The 20,961-nt window shown below is 34.7% G+C and overlaps 1 long non-coding RNA gene across 1 annotated transcript; it reads left to right on the forward strand.

The window, feature by feature from the left end:
• Nucleotides 1-1,259: 1,259 nt before the first annotated feature.
• LOC107308483 (uncharacterized) lies at nt 1,260-17,113 on the forward strand. The gene is made up of 3 exons (XR_014942337.1): nt 1,260-1,363; nt 1,861-1,931; nt 15,366-17,113. It is a non-coding gene; the product is annotated as an uncharacterized LOC107308483 (long non-coding RNA).
• The last annotated feature ends 3,848 nt before the right edge of the window (nt 17,114-20,961 follow it).

Consider the following 20,961-nt stretch of genomic DNA (forward strand, 5'->3'; position numbering starts at 1 on the left):
GCAATGAGGCTGTGAAGAAATGCTCATATTAGGACTGAAATATTCCCAAAGCAGGGAAAGAAAATGACTCAGATGAAGCAAAGCACTCTATCATACAGTATCTAAAGCCACTAACTGCTATGGAAGCAGAAATTAGTCCTTTTGTTTTGAAAATAGAACACAGCTCCCTAATAACTCCAAACATTATGACTAGTTACTACAATGCTTTATAGTTAATATTGTAATATGGTAGTGTGTCCTAGCTGTTTTTCAGGACCCTGCTGATGCCACTAGTTGTGTTTCCTTCCTGTGAAGCACCTTGCTACAAAGAAAAAGATCAAGAAATTTCACAGTGTGAAGCAGGAGAAAACACATGGGTGCACAGAGACAGAGCAACATGCATAAAAACAGTGCAAATGTTTTTATACCATGTGGAGTTATATATCATTATTTTTTGAAAGATTTTCTGGGCATCAGGGGGAAGTTGCAGCAAAGATGTAGAAAAATGTAAGAGGGTAAAAGGACAAAGACACACATAACAAATGATAGAGACAGACTTCACCTGCCGGTCTGTGCTGGAAACTGACTGCATTATCACCTGAGGAACAACAGAAAATGGACTATAAGATGAGAAGCTTTGAATAGAATGAAAACAACTTGTGTTTGCTATGGTAGGAAACAGGAACTTATAGTCATGCAAAGGAGCTCACTTCATCAAAGAAACTGGATAAGAATAATAATCTTTCTTTCAGCCTACTTAAAAGGCATGACTAGAGCAAATCTATGTCAGGGCAGAGAAAGGGGGTTGCACTGATCACAGTGATCATAGTGATCACTTGCAGAATATTTTATGTGTGATTAGGATGGGAAAGGTCAAAGTCCATAGATCACAGAACATACATAGAATCATAGAAGCATTAAAGCTGACGAGGACCTCTAAAATAATCTAGTACAACAGTCCACTTATTGTTGATGTTGCCCCTTAAACCACATTGCTAAGTACTATACCTACCCCTTACTTAAACACTTCCAAGAACACTAACTACACCACCTCTCTGGACAGCTTGTTGCAATGCCTAGCCACTATTTCTGAGAATAAATTCTTCCTAATGTCCAACCTGAGATGTTGCAGGAAAACACAGTTGTCTCTGGACAGATGTCTGCAACCCAGTCATGCGACTTGATGTGTATATATGAGATGGAAAATATGACTGACAGTGTACCAAGCCCCATGCCAGGAGGAATGAGTCTGCAAGAATTCATACTGATTGAATAAAAGCACCAACACACTGAATGTACAATAAATTGTACTGTATTTAAAACTAGAATGACATGTAAGAGAGCAGTACTTCCATTGTAGTATTATGTGCTGTTCATGATTAAGGTAAAATATTTTTAATTTTGATTTTTATTTTCCAAGTATTTATTCAAATGTATTTAAAGCCTGCTGCAAATGAGTGATTTTTTACTGACAATTCATTAATTTTCTTTTTAAAACCTTTGAGACCTGACTGAGGAATAGAAACAATATGTTGTTGGTGTGTGACTGTGTGCAACATAAGTGCTGAACATTTTAAATGAAGTATTTATGGAGAAAAATAAAAGGCTGCTTCTTTCGACTACTTAGCCAGTACTGAAGATAGGTTAACTGAAGACTGTTCTTAAACTACTTATTAAACTGAAAATTGAAACTAATCTCTGATCTTATGTTTGCACTCAGTAATCTCAACTGATTTATATGAAAATACTCTTTAGTATATTGACATGTATCTATAAAACTGCTTAAGATCATCCCATAAAATAAGAAATTATAGAAAGGGTTATGGCAGCATTAGAACAGAATGTTATTTTCTCTGAAATTAGTACCTTTTATATCCTCAGGTTTGTTTGGTGGGATACTCTTGATGATACAAGTCTGTAAATTCAGCTCCACACTCGCAGCAGCGATTTTGGTAAGCTCTACTAAAAATCTGTGTTTTTCTACTTGCAGAACAGAATGTAATTATTCTATTTAATAGCCTTAAACCTCCATAGTTCACATACAATGCTTCATCTTGAACTCTTCTGCAGAGCAGAAGTGCCTTTGACGACTTGAATGTGAGGTGTTTGTTTGTATTTTTTAATTGACAATTAAAAATGATTTTAATTGTAACTCAGGTTTGTTCTTTGTGATAAAATTCAAAAGGTTAAATCACGTCTTTGATGTCAAGGTTGAGCTCTGTCTTTGATCTGTAAATAGGGGCAGTAAAACTCAAAGAGCTTCACCTGTGTTTGTGTGTAATTACTGTACATTAATCTGAATTCAAGTCTGAAATTTACATTGCTGTATTAGCATATCAAAGGCTTTCATAGCAGGATATATTTGACTAGGAGTTAAATATTTGAGATGAGCCTTCAGTATGCCAGCAAATTCATACTACGGATGTAAGCAAAATGAAACCTTAACTAGTATACCTTCCCAAACTGTACAGAAAAAAGAGAATGCTTTGTTTTAGAAAGATAAATACTGCAAATTTTCTGAATTTGTTTTTTATGACATTGAAACTCATAAAAGGTATGAATTTGGATCTTGACAGACAATCAATAATAGTATCATATTTACAGGGCATTGGAACCAATCCTGAATATAAATGTTCAAATTTAAGGCATATATACTTGGATATATAAAAATAAAGTACCTTCATTGGCTACGCTCTTTTTCTGTTTGTTTGTTTGTTTCCTTGCATAGAAATGAAAACAAAGAATGATGGATCTACTTCCAGCAACTGGTCTTTTACAGGAAGTTAATCAGTGAATGTTTTATTACTTATTTCTAATTTGATAAAATTTCTTGAGTGCTCTAGATGATGTTTTTAGAATGTCAAGAAGGATGTACTGTCCCAGTATGATCTTACTATGTTTGACTAAAATACTCATGTAGGAAGAGAGGTTGAAGTCTATGGAAAAAACTAGATCTTTGCCATCTTCTCCAGAATGACAATTCAGATCAGTAGCCTATCACAGAAAGAGGAGGTGTCAGACCTGATTATGATCTGAGACAGTCATCTGTGTAAAAAACATCCTATGGAATGATGGTTCTCATCTGAGCCATCAAGATGAGAATAGTACTGACTTCCAGGCAATGTCTTCCTTTCAATGTTGACTGTTGGGTGTTGTTAACTGCGTAATTGATTGTGAATCTAAGCAGAGAACACTTCTGTATATAAGGAGCTGAGGTCTCCACTGGAGATTAGGAGTCCCATTTCCAGAGATGAATATCTAAAATTTAGATGTTTGTCACAGAGTCTGAGAGAATCCCCTGAAAGACTGGACCTAAGCTGATACTGTGCTCAATTGAAAATGAATTCAGTGGATTTCAGAAAATAAATGCTTCTGGTGACTGAAAGCACATTTGCATTCAAAGTCAATGCTTTGAATAAGAGAGACGAAGTGTAAAGAAAACGTTGACTTGAAATGCTGGATAAAAGCTCAGCTTGAAATGAAGTAGGCTTCACTTCCTTTCTGCAACATGGCTTGTCATCTTTAGAAGACAAACGAATGGTCCCCACTACAGAACATTATGAAAAAAACACTAATGAACATACATCATTCTACTTGCAATCATGACAATTTTTTAGACTAGATCAAAATTTCTACAAGACTTAGTAAAATAAAAAAATCAAATGAATTTGTGCAATGTTCAAAACATCGTGTGTTTTGAAATTCTGTAAACCTGACAAACTTAAATAAAAGTGGGGTTTTTTTTCTGCTTTTTTTTTTTTTTCCCTTAAAGAATCTGTTTCATTACCTAATGTCTGGACCATTTTCCTTTTCCTCTGTGAGTTATGGCTTCTTGTGCAGCTTATTTGCAGTTCTTGTAAGTATAAAGATTAGACACTCCAAGTTCTTTTTATCAGCTGTCCTGAGAGATTTTACTTTGAAGACAAAGAAAAAAAGTGAAACCTTCTGGATGAACAATCAATTTTTCACTTAGACAAACTTTAACTCCTATATACATTTTCTGAATGCTTGTTGAATACAATTAATTATGTACTTCTGCTGGGTAAAGCTTTATGCAGTAATTTATAGAAAGTGCATGTGAAAATCCTATCCAAACATAATAATCAGAAATTTCATGCTTACAATATACAATAAAGTATCTTCCAGGGAAACTGAATGATTTTGCATTTCTGTTTTATACAAGTGGAAAAAAAAAGTGGGGAAAAAAAAAAAAAGTATGTAATTATTATTCAGTTAGTTTTCTGTGAGTGGATTTTAATTCTCTAATCTTCCACAGCAGTTTTATACTTGTTTTTCCTTACTAAAAACATCAAATGAAACAAAACAAAACCTAAACAAAACCCCACTATAAATAAAGGAGAAATTAGCTAGAAGAATTTTAAATGAGAGAGGTTAACATTACAAAATGGACAAAAAATGTTGGAGCCAACAATAGTTCCAGAATGGTCAACCAGATTTCAAAATAAAAAATCCTGCCATTTCAAAGAGGTTAAAGAATCACTTCGAGGTCACTTCAGGGATGTTAAAGGAAAATATTGGATTGGTACTTGAAGTGTATGATCATGCAACAAAGAGAAGCAACAGATGGAGGTCTACACATCAGAGATGAAGGAGTAGTGACTTTCCATCCGTGATCATCAAAATTGTAAGAAAATGGCTGTATTAACTCAGTCTTTGTAAGTCCATGGTGCCAGATGGGATTTATACCAGAGCACTGAAGCTGAACCCCTCTCGACAATTTTCTGGAGTTCTTGGAAGTTTGGGGAAGTCCCTGCTGGCTGGGAGGTAATCAACAGTACAACCATGAACAAACAAGAGCATAACAGAAAACCCAAGGAAAATACAGAGCTGTTAGTTTAACCTCAGTGCCTGGAGAAATTATGGGGAAGATTGTCCTTGGGAATACTAAAAGGCATATTAAAATCAAAGTTATTATCAGGAATAGTCAACATGACTTTATTGAAGGAAATTACTCTGTTGGCGATTTTATCTCCTCCTTTGATAAGGTCACCCAGTTGGTGGATGAGGAGGAGGGAGACATAGTCTTTCTAGATTTTACTAAGACTTTTGATTCTATTCCTCATGGTGTTCTTCTGAATAAATTGTCCATCTGTAAGATAAACAGATTCATGATACACTGGGTGATAGACTGGATCAGTGGTAGAGCTCAAAGTGTTGTAGTAAATGGAGCTATATGTATCTGGCAGACTGTCACTAATAGTGTTCTCCAGGGCTTAGTTCTAGGGCCAGTCCTGTTTAATGTTTTTATCATTGATCTGGATATAAGAGTGGGATGTATCTTTAGCAAGGAATACTGATATACATTAAACACAGGATACCCAGATGGCTAAGAGAGGTGATTCTCCCACCGTATTTAACACTGTTATTGTCTCACCTTAAAAGCTTTGTTCAGTTCTGGGCTCCACGATCTGAAAGGGATGTTAAGACACCAGAAATCAGCCAGAAGAGGGCAACAAAGCTAATAAGGGGCCTAGAGGGAATGTTCTAAAAGGAAAGTCTGAAGACTTTTGAGTTGTCTAGACCAAGAGAAGGCTGAGAGGTGATGTTGCTCTCTACAGCTTCTTGAAGAGTGGAAATGAAGAGGAAGGTACCGGGATGAGAGGAAATGAAACAAAGTGTGCCAAGGGAAGTTCAGACTAGATGTAAGGAAGAATGTCTTTACTATAAGGGTGCTCAAACCTAGAGAGTTGGTTGATGCTTCATGCCTGTCAGTATTTAAGTGGTACTTGGATGATACTCTCAGTATTTGCAGTAATATGCTTTAACTTCTTGTTAACCCTGAAATGGTCAGACAGCTGGATTTTATGATCTTCGAAGGTAGCTTCCAATTGAACTATTCTAGTATAGTCTGGTCTAAAGTTCATTAGTTTTTCTGCTTTGTTACACAAGTCTCCAAACTATAATTTCTTCTATGGAACTACAACAATATGAACATATAAAGACTAGATTCATAGTCTTTTTGCTCATATATTTTTGCTTCTGTTACAGGCATGTGCCTGAAATCACATGGAAATGTAAATTTAAAGAGCTTTGGTGACATGCTACTTTATCCCCCAGTAGATGAATTACTATAATTACCTTTATACTTAATAAAATTCAATTGCAAGGTAAAAGATATGAAGTAAAACTTCTCTAACTCAGCACTGGAAAAGGCCATGAGAGCACATGCAAAGAGCAGCAGAAGTTCAGGTGTCAGGTGTAAACTTAATATGCCACCAATTCTCTATCATTTTCTCCATAGCCTGATGCCATTAAATTAAAATATGCAAGACATTTTTTTCTTTCCTTAGACAACACATCCCATCTCACACCAGAAAAATAACCCAACCTCATTAAATACAGAGAAGCCAATGCTTCAGCAGTGGTTCATGGGACTATCTCATAAAATATTTCTGAAGTCTTATAATTAAGATGATTTTCCTGCATTTTATATCTCATATTCACTTCCAATATTAATATTTAAAGTGGGTAATGTAACTGGAACACATATGAGAGATGTGGATAAGTACTTTGAAACTTTGAAAGCATTTTACATATATTCAATTCTACAAGTTTTTACCACAATGGGTGAGTGACCTGGAAGGGTGAGCAATTGTATCTTCCTGGTTAGATCAGTGTATCTGAATGCAAAATATGGGCCAGAATTTTGACTGTCTGAGCTCTGATAATCTCTTTCTTATTTGCAAGAATACTATTAGCTCACACAGTTTCTCTTTGATCATAAGTAGCAGCATTCTGTTTTTGAGATGGTTCTTTCACACCTTGAAGTACACTTCAGAGCTGTGTTTCTGAAACTTCACACCAATGTTATTCATAATGTCATAGGTTTTTGAAAATGAATTAAAATCTCCTTCTTTATGTCTGTTTTTCACCTTTCTCATACAAAACTTCCTTATCTTACTGCTACTGCACTGTGAACTACTTTTGTACAAATGCATCATCTCCTGAAATTTGTTCTTTTCAATGTCTTCTCTCTCAGAACTCATAACAAGGGCATGCTCTTGTTACTGTTACCATACTCATATTCATTCTGTCTTTTGTCTTTATATTTCAAGTCTTTCATCATTTACACCATTGTTATTTTTTATATCTATCTGCAGCCTTTCTTTCTTTTGTAATCTAATAGAATGTTTCTCCTGGTAGAGCTTCTGCATTTTTAGTGTGTTCAAAGGGCTATGGAAGCATCTTTCAGCTGAAATCAATGAAATTCACTCCTTCACTTTCATCTAATCCTTTCTTCTTATTTATTCTTCTTATTTATTTCTCTATAGCTTCTATCTAATGCTACAGTTCCAAAAGTTACCCTAAGATTTCCAAAACTCCTTTAAATGAGCACTATTTTACAATTTCTTTTCTTCTCAGAGGAGGACGGGGTGAGAATCTAGACTTCCTGTTTGCCAAAGAAATATATTTGGGTATAGTTCAGTTTCAGAATTGATCTGATTTTTTAAAAATTACTTTTATTTTGTCAGTATCTGGTGAATTGGAAATTTCCTGAATCTTCCAGCACTTCAGGAATAGCATTTTATTTATTTATTTATTTATTTATTTGTTTGTTTGTTTGTTTATTTCATTGCAAGTTTCTAAACTTCAGCAATTGACAAATTTATCATTGTTACCAAGTTTTCAAGGTCTTAAGTGCTGACTGTTTCACTGGGAAGGCAAAAAAACCAAGTCCCTCCACATCCTACTTGGAAGTAAGTGAAAGTCTGTCAAAATGTAGACATGTCAAATGAAATGAAATGTTTCAAGTTTGGCAAATGGCTACTATGTACATATACATATATATATATATATAAACTTTTTAATTGAAAAATGTCTGGAAAGCTTTACTCCTTTATTTCAATGACACTTACAAGTTCTTTTTTTCTTTTTTCTTGGTGTGATTTGTCATCATTTGACACAGGTCTTGATTCTGATATTCTTGAATGATCAGAAAGATAATGAGTATGCTCTGTGAGTACTGAGGAAATAGGCGAGATAAATGTATATATACATTGCTAGCATGGAAAGAGACCAATAAGAATATCTATCTGCAGTAAAGATTAAAATAACTTCTCATTTGTGATTGAATAACTACTTTGAAAGATTCTCTGAGAATTCTGGATGAAAATATAAAGTAAAAAGAAAATAGACAAAAAAGAACACTTCATGCTTAAGATATTTATAGTTTGAGAAAAATGCCTATAGATAACACATATCAGATTTGAGATCTTGAAGGGGCCTAGTTCTAACACTTGGAAAATAAATTATCTGTAAAATATAGTGGTAGAAGAAACATCACAATTGTCCAGTTTTGATTGGCAAAATAAATAAATAAGTATAAAAAGAAGGCTGTTTGTAGAAAAACACTGTGACTTTGTTGTGCTTTACTTATTTAAATTAAGATTAACATGTCTTTTTTATTTATAGTAATTCATATTTGTATATGTACTTATTATATCACATTAGCTCTAAACTGGATGTTAAAAATGAGGCGATGCTGCTAGAATTAGTGCCATGTATAATCCAGATTTCTATATAAAGCATTTTTAAAATATATATGTATCTAGCAAAATAACTCTTTCAGTTATTTTCATCACTCATGACCTATAGATTTTTTTAATTACCAACATAATCTGTATTGAAGATCTAGCATCAGATGTAATGTTTGCACTGATGTTATGTTAAAATCCTATTTAGTTATTTTTAGTTGTTCTGTTTTCATATTAAACTACAGTTGGAATTTATATAGAATCACTGGGGTTGAGACTTGAATTTCTGATAAACCTCAGAGTGAATTTAATTGAAGTTTTAAAGATGTTTGTAGTATGTTTGTAGTCTCATTAAAAACAATAACAAAACAAAAGCTCACCGTGCATACAAATATTAAAAATGTCATCCCTAAATTTTGTTAATATTCTTTGTCTAATAGCAGTGTATTTGGAGGACCATTTATTTAAAAGCAATCTTTATCCACATAGCACACAAACACAGAAAACTAGTGTATTTATGGATCCACTCAAACATTGGTATTTTCATGGGATAAAGTTTTGAGCTCTTGAGTTCATACCCGAGTAGATATTTGGGCTGATATCTACATGAGGTTTTTATGTAGTCACTGCTTTTTGAAATCTAATCCTTGAAATAAATGGCAGGTTACCTCCCCCGCTCCAAAATATTGTGAAGTTTCAGTGACTATAGTCTTAGGATGGATTATGCGGAATAATTATTATACGTGACTTGCTGAGATGCTCCTCCTTTAAGAGAAGGTACAGAATTGAGATTAGAAGGACTAGGTGCTAGTGGAGGTCTTCAACCTGCTGCCCTGTGATGTGATAGCAACACTGCAGCACACTTGAAATCTTACAATGAACCAGGGGCTGTAGAGACAACAGAATAAAGCAAGTGTGAAATTCAAGGGGAGCATTTAAAAAGAATTAAGGAATTTTTTCTCCAAAAAGGGGGAAAGAAAGAAAAATAGAAGCAACAAAGTGTGAAGATCCTACACATATAGATGAAAACGTGTAGATCTTTCTTACTTTTAAGTTTAGGTGGAGTGCAGATCTGAAATTCTCTGTAACAAAGCACCCAAAGATGAATGGAAGAGCTGCTTTCTGCAAAAGACTCCATCTTCATGTAATGCAAAGTGTCTAAAACTGTTTGAAAGGAAACACAGCACATAAGATTTTATTTAAGGTTTATTTTGCTTTTTTTTTTCATCACTTTGACTAATTCACTTTCTTTTTTCTTTTTTCTTTTTTTTTTTTCTTTTTTTTCTGGAGATAGGCAATTGACTAACAGTAAAAATAAATAAATAAAAGTAGTAGTAAAAGTAAATAAATAAAAATGGAAAATTAGACTAAATTTTTCAAACCTTTTTTTCAATTTTTCAAACATTTTCAAATGGCAACCTAGCTGTGTATGACAATACGAATCAAGATAATCAGCTTTGCTTATTGTAGTTATTCATAAATTTGACTTTATGAGCAAAGTTTTGCATAGGTCATGGTACAGATTATAGATCTTATCTTATGCTCATAGGAAATAATGGAAAGGCTTTGATAGGTTAGTCAAGTTACAGCTAGAAGGTTGGGGCCAGTTATTTATTTGTGAAGGGTATTATTTCTTCCTCTCTCTGCTAGCCAGACATGTTTGGCCAGGTCCTTGGTACTTAAGGCCTTTTCCAATTCACTTCTGCCTAGCTTGTGAGAAAAACCGTCATAGCTATTTAACAGTGTGGTCCAGCAATCTCTTCATGTATTTTCACACAGAGCTCAGGAGATCATCTTAGCAATTAGAGAAAAATGGAATAACCTGTTATCCACTCTTTCCTAACGTTGTCAGACTACCTAAATATCTTTTTTTGTTTGCTTGTTTGTTTTGTTTGTTTGTTTAGCGTAGGCTATAGAAATTCACCTTTCATACAACCCCTATGTCTCCATCATGTCAGCTAACACAGCAGCTTTTGTATTTATGCTCAGTCAAACCACATTCTTTTTTGCTGGTTTGGCAGAGCTGTGTGTTCTTATCTATTTTAAAATATCATATTGGTCAGTGATGACTTCAGAAGTCAAGAGGAATAAGATCTTGCCTGCAGAGGGAGAAACAAGTTTGTAAGAGGATGCTACTTCTTTAGAATCGTCTCTTTATCTGCACTAACAATAGCATTTCAGATGTGGAGTCCTGGTTCAGGATGAGAAAAAATAATGAGCTGAGTTCATACTCTCATGCATAATGTTCTATAAAAAGTCATATCACAAAGCTTGCTATAAATAATCTACTCTTGTTATCAATCAGCTTTCAGCAGGACAGGTATGCTGCCAGTCTTTGCTTCACTGGCTCGCCCAGCAGCCTGTTGAGAATACACTTCTTGTTCGTGGGATCCCTGCCTGTATTCCATCATTCAGCACATCACATTGTCCTTGTAATGATGGGCTGATGATTTAATGATGTGAAGTGCTAAGGAGAAAATATGACTTTTACTTGATGAAAAACTACCGATAAGTATTTTCATCCATGAACCCGTGGAAACTTTGTAGAGCCGATTTCCTGAGGAATCAATGAAAATAAAATTTCATAAATAAAATATTTATTGTTTTCCTTATTCCAGACTTGCTGTTACAAAGAACAAGCAGTTGTTGGTTGAGGCCAAAAGTATCTATTGCTGCCAATCACAGTGAGAACCAACATTTCTGGCTTCTGTGCGAGAGCTCTCCCCCAGTCTTAGTTTTTGTTTTCTTTCTTCTTTCATCCTGATCTCATTCTCTTCCATTCCATACTTTTCCCACAAATTCCCATTTTATTTCCTTTGGCAAGCGAACTTTGTAAGTACAAAGACCTTAGACTGTTTTGGAGGCTCATTGGGATCAATTAGAAAGGCAGTGATTGAATGCTGACATTGCGTGATCTATGTGCTATTTCGATTCTCACAATTGATATTTTTCACAGGCTCCTGGCTATGCCTGGGCTATTTTCTTATTTGCTTCCTTCTAGGAATGTTTCTGGCATGAAAAAACCTATAATCTGATGATGTAAATGTGGGAATTGCTGTAGCTAATGAGATATGATTGTATCTCAATATAATGTACAAAATTAGTTTAAATGGTATCTGGTATAACTACTGGTACAACAATTAATGACAAATTGAAGATCTACAATAAACAATAAAATATACAATAAACAATAAAATGAAGAACAACCAGAAAGGTGTTAATTTCTCTGAATGTGACTTCAAAATTTATTGTATTGATTCCTATAGTATAATTTCCCCTGAAATCAAAAGAATCAAAAGAACTTCCTTGATTTAGAGACAAATCCTGCAAAAAATACCCATACCCCATGAATACAAATTCTTTCAGTATTTGGGGCCTGATGAAATTATTCTAGATGGATAGGTGCATTCAAATATTTTCAGACAGGAACTATGGGTATGACATCTGTACAACCAAGTTTAATCATGGCAAAATCATATATTTTCTCAGGGTTATAAACTTTTAAATGGAATGTCTAATGTGGTCTTGGAAGTAGCTTTGTGACCTCTACTTATATGTGCTTTGTCTTTTATGAGTACCCCATAAAAGAGTAGACACAGCTGCTTACTACCAGCCCTTCAAAGTCAACAGCCATATTTAAGCCAAAAATCACCCTTTGCAATGTATCTCTCTCATGCTCTCTCACATACACACGATGTCAGACAAGTTCCAACACAACAGATGACTGTGTTCTCTTCAGCTGTGCTTCTGAGAAAACTATATATTATTCTTAACAAAATGTCCATATCAGCCCTGGTCAGCACAGCTTTATTGAATAAAAAACTTTTATTTTCAAATTATTTGATTTTGTTTTTAATACTGAGAGCCTTTGAGAAACTTAAATTTTCCTTACATTTCAAACACTTTCATTTAGACCTATACAGCCTGTTTGACACTTTCCAGAGCTGATTGATGGAATGTATCAGACATTATGCACATCTGGCTTCCATGTTCAAGCCTCTACAACTCTAAATAAAAGACAATAAAAAACAATTTGCACAGGACAGTGCAAATATCCAGTTCAAGTAGGCAAAGTCACATTAGACTGCTCCAGTTGTGTCTGTCTAATTCATATTATGCTGATTTACAACTCCAGAGCATCTGAACATCTGGCTTTCTTTTCTTTCTTCTCTGTCCTCTTGACAAATGTTGGCCTGAAGATATTGTTAAAAATATAGAAAAATAAGGGCTCATGAAATTAGTGAAAAGCAGGTAAAGAAGGTTAAAGGAAAACCTTTTACTTTTGGTTATTTCAAATTCATTATTCAAAGCCTACAGCTAGATTCACATTTGTTGTTATTATCCAAGTGAATTTCCAGAACTTTGCGATAATGGATTTGCACTTTAATATCCAGGTCAATTTGGTTTGAAGATATCTTGCATCTTTCTTGAGCTTCTGTTTCTGTGATGAGATGACCGATTGTCCCTGATGACTAAACGGGAGGTAGGGTGTGGGTAGCAGTGCTGTAAACCTATGGTCACACTTACTGACTTGCTAACACTTTGCCAATTACTCCTTTATGAACTGCAGTAGTAAATAAATCTGTGCTTACATTCAGTAGAAATATTAAATTTCAGACTTGAGAGAGGTTAAAAGAAAAAAAAAAAAAAGATCGAGAAACAGAAACATCCTATTTTGTAAATATGATGAGTAGGATTTTCAGTCTCTTTCCACTCATTTTTTTTTTTTTCCTCTGCCCCCACTCCTCCCTCACACTCCCTGTTGGTGATATGGTACTGAGTTACATTTGTTTAATCAACAGCCCAATGTGGTAACTCTCCCCAAGGCTGATTCTTCACATCTCAGACTGTCTGGAGCCTACTTCCATCAAGTGGTGTCTTTGTACTTAACACCTTAATGGTCCTGAGGCGAGAAAGAAATAGCAGTTCTTTGAAAGGAGAATAATTATACCCAGACACACAAATGCATTTGGTGCCAGATTTTGTTACCTCAAATAAGCAAAATTAAAACAAATGTCTTCCCTTCTACAGTTACAGTGCTTGTCTCTCTCGAGGAGGTTTAGGACAAATGGATTAGGAGACACTAATGACCTAATCCTGTGCCCTTTAAATCTAAGATAATTTTGACATTGACTTCAATCGGTAAAACAATCACATATGATGGAAAAAGCTCTTGAAGGTAGTAATTTTGTTTACTTGGTGTTGTTGAATTTTATTATTCAGCAGTGGAAGAACAAAGCATTTAGAAGGTAATGGGTCATCAAATAATTATCTGTAATATTTAGTCCAGATATTGCCTGAAGTTTCCAAAAGTGATTGGTAATTTCAGTGACCCAGCTCAAACCCTTCCCATGAGCAGTACTCTTCAGAAAGTGTTTAAATGTTAGTGCAGTTCTGATGCACATCCAGAAACCAACCCCAATCCCTAGTCATAAAAGTTTGCCACTTAATATGAGATGAATTAGTACTTGTGACTGAGACCAGAGTATTTTCTCCATAACTATAATCATGCTTCTTTCAGAGCAGAAAAGTTGTTATCAGATGATGGGTCTTCACCCACTTTAAAGGAGAATTTCTGCAGGGCATGTTCTTCTTGAACTTCCAGCAAATTTAAGCAGCAATAAACAACTTTATGTACAATTTACCCAAACATATTTTTATTTGCAATAAAAATGACCAACAAAAGAAAAATGGAATTGTCACACATGAAAACAAGAATATAAAAATAATCTTAAAGGGATAAAAAGAAAGATGATGGCATTTATGAAATGCTTTTATATACTGTCCATTTGAAAGAAATAAATACCTCCAAACAACCTATGCATTGATGTGAGAAAAAATACCTTTTTCCTAAGTAAAGTTTCATTACTTAAAATGAATAATTTGTGTCTCAGACACAGCTATTAATAATGGAGCCATATAAATCATACAAAGGAATGGAGGTTATATCCAGGCCGTTTTTGTTACTTTATGTCCATGGATATAACAGAGATGCATTGGGAAGAAAGATGTGTGATAGTACTTAAGCACCTACATTGTGAGCTTTTAATTGTGAGTGAAAAAAACTTAGCATTGCATCTGGATATCTGGATCATTTTATTAACATAATCAAGACAGTATTGGACAAGTAAGTAGTGAACTGTGATGCTCTTTGCTCTTTCTTTCTTTTCTTTTTTTTTTTTTTTTTTTAGAGTTAACCCCAGAGCCAGAGTTAACAGAGATTCTTTTTACAGCTGTCTAATGGCCTCACCTGGCAGATAATCATCATAGTACTTACTTTTCCCTGATTTTATACAAAAGCAAAATGCTTTAACAGGTACAATTCTTGGGTTTGCAGGCTCAGCAAGAGAAGGGTTATTACTGCTGCTGCTGTGTAGTTTTCTCATTAAAAGATATATGAAGACAGCAGATCGGTTAGTGGCAACTTCGGCCTTTTCAGCTAAATTTTCTGTTTCAAAATTTTATTATGAATAAATACTTTCTTAATCCAAAGTTGCTGTTTCCCCGTCAGAGAGTGATACCAATAATTTTTCTCCTAGCAGTCCAGGTGCGTTATGCATGGATCAGATGCACATCTGGAAACTTCATCTGATTAATCTGCTTTTGTTGCAGAATTTATACCATCAAGTTTGTAAGATGATTTAGGTATTGTGCAGATAGTTTTTGATTAAAATGTTAAACTGATGTGCAGCCAGTAAATACTTAAAGATTTCTGGGAAGAGATCTCTGCTCCTCCTAGTGAATTAAAGCTTATCTGCTGTTTGTGATTTATGCTTAACGATGTGTTGCTTGCTAGGGGAATGGTGTTGATAGTGGATCATGTGGAAACCTTTCCTATAAAAAATGATTACAACTACATTTTGCTGCATGTTTTATTTGTCTCTTCTTTAGGTCCATGCTTCAAAATATTAGATGAAATACTTGATCGACACAACGTACACTGGAACAAGATTCCCCATCTGGAAATGGACACACAGAAGTAGCAATCATCAATTACAACAGAATTCTACAGAAAAAAAGTCAGTTCTTTTACTCTAAAGAACACCCTTATTCAGAAGAGCAGTTATGCACATACCAACATTCTGTAGGAGAGAATTAATTAAAAATAAATACATTTACTAACAAATTAATCATGCAATATTTATGATGTGAAAAGTGCAGTTTAAGGCAATTAGCATCAGGTGAGCATAGAACCTGTCCTTTTGTAGGGCAGTAACATAGGATTACAGTTTGACAGAATTGTGGGTTTAATTCTGCTCTTCCTTTTACCCAGGCTGAATTGAGTGCATATTCAGACGAGTGAATTGAAAATGGGATGAATAAATACTCAGAAAAGGACTCATGACTTTGCCCTCCATGGGTAAACAGAGATTTTGCTTTTCTTCAAAGAACGATGAAGCATGATTACACTGTGTGTCACAGTGACTGTGTTTGAATCTATATAATTATTAAAAAGATCAGTTTGGCCAGTATTTGGACAGATGGTGTTCACATACCCAATCCATGGTGTATTTGCAGGAGAGCTAAAGTTAAACTGCTTTTTTGCATTTGCAATCACATTCTGCACTTTACTGACAGCAGCTTTAATTGGAAAAGCTTCAGCTTTTATCCTAGCTGATATTACTTTCCCTATAAGATGGATACAATTTGCAATTAATTTTTCTCTGTGGACAATATTATAGTGTAAGTAATAATTAAACAAACCTTAACAGCTCCTGCCCAGATGTAAAGGCAGAAATCAGTGAAAGCCTCAGAACTGAGCAGTTTCATTTGTGGAGCCCTATACAGAGTATTTGAAATTCTGCTTTTTAATTCTTTGGTGAGGAAAATATTTGTTATTTATTTTGGCACTAGAAGTAGAGTAGCTGTGAATGCAATTTTTCGCAGCAGTTCTGCATAAGAACTTTTCTGCACAGATTTTAGAAAGCTGCTTCAATAATGTGTGCATACATGAACAAATAATACATTTGAGTTCCTGTGTTTTAGATTCATCCTAAAATTAATTCTGTTAAAGACAATGGGCGAATACCATTTCTCCATCTTTATGCACCAGCAGGGAAAGATTTATCAGCTTATACCATGTTTGAATTTCAAACTCCTAAGCAAAGATATTTTCAATTTATCTGAGGGTAGTAGTTAGATGGGGAAAAATGGTATGAGAAAATTGCCTATGTAAGTTTAATTACACCCATGACACAACAAGAAATGGGCCCTTGCACACTGAGGAGCTTGTGTTATTCCAATTATAACCCATTTGAGTGAGTTCTTTCTATTTGAGGTGAGATCTCCTTGAAGTTAAGTACGTAAATACATCCTGGTAAAACGGAAGTTTGGAGCATTGCCCACCTTAGAGTATTCTGTTATTTGCATGTGTGTTTGATCCTGGTGGAGAACTGAAGAATGTGTATTCTGGCTGTCTGATATTGAGCATGTAAAAATCTTCTATTCTTGTCTTCTATTCTCTGGTTCATTTTATCTTGGTGTAGAGAGGCAACCATTATGAACTCCCTACTTTTATGATGCATTTCAAGTGTTGTATGTATGTATTGATTTTAATTTTGCAATACCCTTCTTACTACTGAAGTGTTGACACATACAATTTCATACTCCGTAAAACTGTTGACAATATAGCACTTTTATGCAGTCGTATGAAAAATTCTTTTTGTTTTACTCATTGATATACACCAAAACAGTGATGCATAAGGATTCTCAGGATGGAAATACTCTTGGCACAGCTTATGTTCCTCAACTACTGAGTTAGGAAAAAATATTTTTAGAGATGAGTTTTAACAAACTATATTTACCAATGGTGTCTGAAGGAATGTGTTTCCTTTTCACAGGTTATGGTGGCTTTAGCATGTTTTGACAGAAAACTGAATGAAAGTCCAAGTAAAATAGGGTGAGGCACTGAAGAGTAAATTAAGATCATACAAGTGCTCCATGATGGGTGGGAGAAAACTGACAGGCAAAGACCTCAGATTCAAACAACATTTGGATTCTCAATCTTAAGCACTATGTATCTTGCTGACATTACACTGTCCAATTACTGAGAAAAAAAAAAAAAAAAAAAAGAAAAAAAGATCAGAAAGCTTAATCTCCTCATTTCATCATTAATCCCACATGGAAATTTTGATAAAATAGTTTTCAAAGGTATTTACTGGCTAAAACTACTATCATTACAACACAGGGAGTGCAAAAGATAGGCAGAGTAAACTCTATTTCTGGATAAACACTTTTTTTTTTTTTTCCCCCCTCTTTCTTTTCCATAAGTTAGGGCTTGAACCTTTTCAACTCTCTGCTAAAAAATAAATAAATTTAAGAAAATCCAATAATACAACTATAAATTTTGAGCAAACCAATTAATATGATTTGAGCAAATACCTCCGAAGAAAACGGATTTTTGTTTTTCAGTGGAACACTCAGAACAATAATTGTCTGCTTTACTACCCAAGAACCTCAACAGCCTGCAGATTTATATTTTATTACCACCCCATTACCTTCAATTGTAAATTTCTTCTTAAAAAAAAAAAATGATGTGCTCTGACTGCTAAGTGAATTCAAATAACTACCATAGAAAGAAATATAATTATGGAGCAGGATTTGCAGTAGTCAACAAATCGCACAGCTCATTCCCACTCCTTTCTAACTTGTCTTGCTTTCTCCCTTGATTAAAGTGGAGATAGCCCAATTCTATTTTCAATAACTATCAGAATTGTAAGGTATAAAAGGTTGCTAGAGTCAGCATATCACCTACTTAGGCTTACTTCCATGAGGGTTTAGGATGCTGATTTCAACACCAAAGTGAGCAGTGAGGTCCAATAATGACGTTAAAATCAGGGACCTGGTTGACCCGGTGACCTAAATAAAACCTGAATTTTAGAAAAACATTTCCAGTCTTCAGGGCATGTGCTTAACTGAGATAAATTTCTGAGTACAATTAAAGTTGTTTGCACACCAGCATACAGAGCTGAACAAAGATTAGATCATTAATACCCATGTAGTTAGTGACTGACCATTGTTTATGAGCTCTATGTGAAATGCATTTTTACCTAATTTGATTAATATTTTGAAAAAGAATCTGATTTTTGGGTTTATTCACGGTCTCTTAAATTCACTAAGCATTTTTAATCTTGCTTAGATGGTTTCAGGCAAGGTAGAAAATGATTAGAGGAAAAAAAAGTCTCATTTATTCTCATTATTTCGTTGTCTTTTTCTCAGGACAAAATCGTTTACTGACCAAAGTTGGTAAGAGCTGAATTAAATTCCATTGTTTTATAGTAACCATTGTTCAAGTCTACAGATTACTTAAAAAATAGAATGGAAGTATGAGTTCAATGAATATCATGCAATCTAATCAGGGTACTTCTCATTGTGGAGAAGAGAGTAAGATAAGAACAGTCCAAAGGAAAAGCTGAATTTTCCTTTTTTGGATACATAATATTCCGTGGTTGTTTATGTCAAATTATGTCAAATCATGTCAAATTTTCAACCTTCAAAAATGCAGACAGTTTTTTCGCCTTTTTTTTTTTTTTTTTTTTTTTTCCTTTGGAGGCGGGGGGGTGGGGGTGGGTGGGAGGGTGGGGGGTGTTTCCTGTCTGACAACTTTCTGTGGTGACACAGAGAAACTCATGCGGGAAATCAGAGAAAATCCAACAAAAAGAGAAAAGAGAAATCTGGATTTGGAAATTGCAATTTGTCACTAAATCAATTTCAAGTAATTGTATTGCTCCTTTTCCTAGAAGGTTACCAGAGCATAAGTTCACACTGGTGATGAATGACTTTGTATATCCACAGATATAATTCATTGTTTCATGTTTGAAGGTAGTATTCCCCATTTTCTTGAAATATTCACAGGTTCTCAGTGTCATTCTTTGCTCCCCAGTTCCTGTTATATAAAGTAGCAACCTGGGTGATACATGACAGGTATGGCAACTGGATATTCATTTCATGGATTATGGTTCTCTAGGAGAACCTTTATATCTTTCTATACCTACCACTGAGCTACTTTTAGCAAATCTCTGTAGGAATTTGAATATATGGATTTTCCTAAATGTAAAAGCAACAATAAAACCAACCAAACATAAGAATAAAACTCTTTAGAACTCCTGGAGAGTTTTGATAATCCTGAACACAAGTGAATTCCGTCTGACTTGCTGTCTTCTTCTTGATGAGGTTCTCACCAGTCTTTCACAGAGCCTGGTCTTTGGAATCCCACTGTAGCAAAAGGCATTGTTTCCTCTCTATTCAGCATAGTCTTTAAGATGTATGAGATCTCACCAGGAAGCATAAATATGATGCCAAATGCTTTGGATTTATGGCTTCTCTGCTAAATAGTCTATTTATTTTTACGTGCACGTAGTAGTTGAGGTCTCTTAAGATGTGTTTTCTATATCTGGCATTAGGTTGTCTGAATATGTGAGCATCTATGTCCTGTCTGGAGAAGAATGACACTGTTTTAGTTTACTTATCCAATGGAGACAAAAACATATTTGTGCCAGTCCAACTACTCTGTCCCAGCTAAGTTTTCCTTATTCTTAACTCAGGGAAGAGAATATACAGAAAAGTCTGAGTGTACCTACATTAGACAAAGAAAAAACACTTTTTTTATCAATAAGATTAGACATTTTTGCATGAAACATAGATACTTCCTCTAAACAAAGGTTTTGTTTATGCGCTAACATGTCCAGATATTTTACAACTTATTCCAAGGCTTCATAACAGTTTTAATATACCAAGTATCTATACTGCTACACTGTCAGTACACACTTAAAAATAATACTCAATGTACACTTAAGTGCTTCCGTTGGATTTTTATGAATTATTTCTGTATGAATTGCCAGCATAGCAAATTCAAGCCTAAAGTACATTCCTTTTTGTTTACTGTAAGCATATTCTGTAAGTAGAAGAAAATATATATATATATTTTTTTAAAAATCATGACTTTCTCATTTCTGTTAGCCACAACTTTGTTGGGTCAAAGACAATCTTGGATGTATTTTCACCACTAGCAATTGTGCTTTAGCACCAGAAGCAGTTGAATATATTGAATTTATAGTGTGACATTCACACTGTCTGTCTCTCAACCTAGGCTCTTGTAACTTAGAGGAAAGTCATTTATTCTCCAGTGAGTCCTCTGCCAGAGCATTGTGAAAGCTTTCAAAGGCATCATTTAAACAGAGCATCCATCACACTCCGTCAGGCTCCTTAGCCTGGTGAGGATTTTCACACTGTTGTGCCTAGGATGTAAACAAAGATAATGCATTTGATTTTTTTCTATTGATCCTCTTTGCTGTGAGAGCATGGCTAGACAATGAGGGTTTTCCAAATCTGAACAGCCTGCCAGAGCACTTACTTCTGCTTCTGTAAAGCAATGGAGCCTCTTTCTTTCCAGACCTTTCTATCCAATTGGTAATTTTTTTTTATTTTTTTATTTTTTTTTCTGTGGCTGGCTCTGCGGTGATTAATGACAGGTCAGGATTAGAGGTAA

The sequence above is a fragment of the Coturnix japonica genome, chromosome 1 (genome assembly GCF_054131305.1).
Source record: "Coturnix japonica strain WE chromosome 1, WE-NBRP24, whole genome shotgun sequence".
Lineage (NCBI taxonomy): Eukaryota > Metazoa > Chordata > Aves > Galliformes > Phasianidae > Coturnix > Coturnix japonica.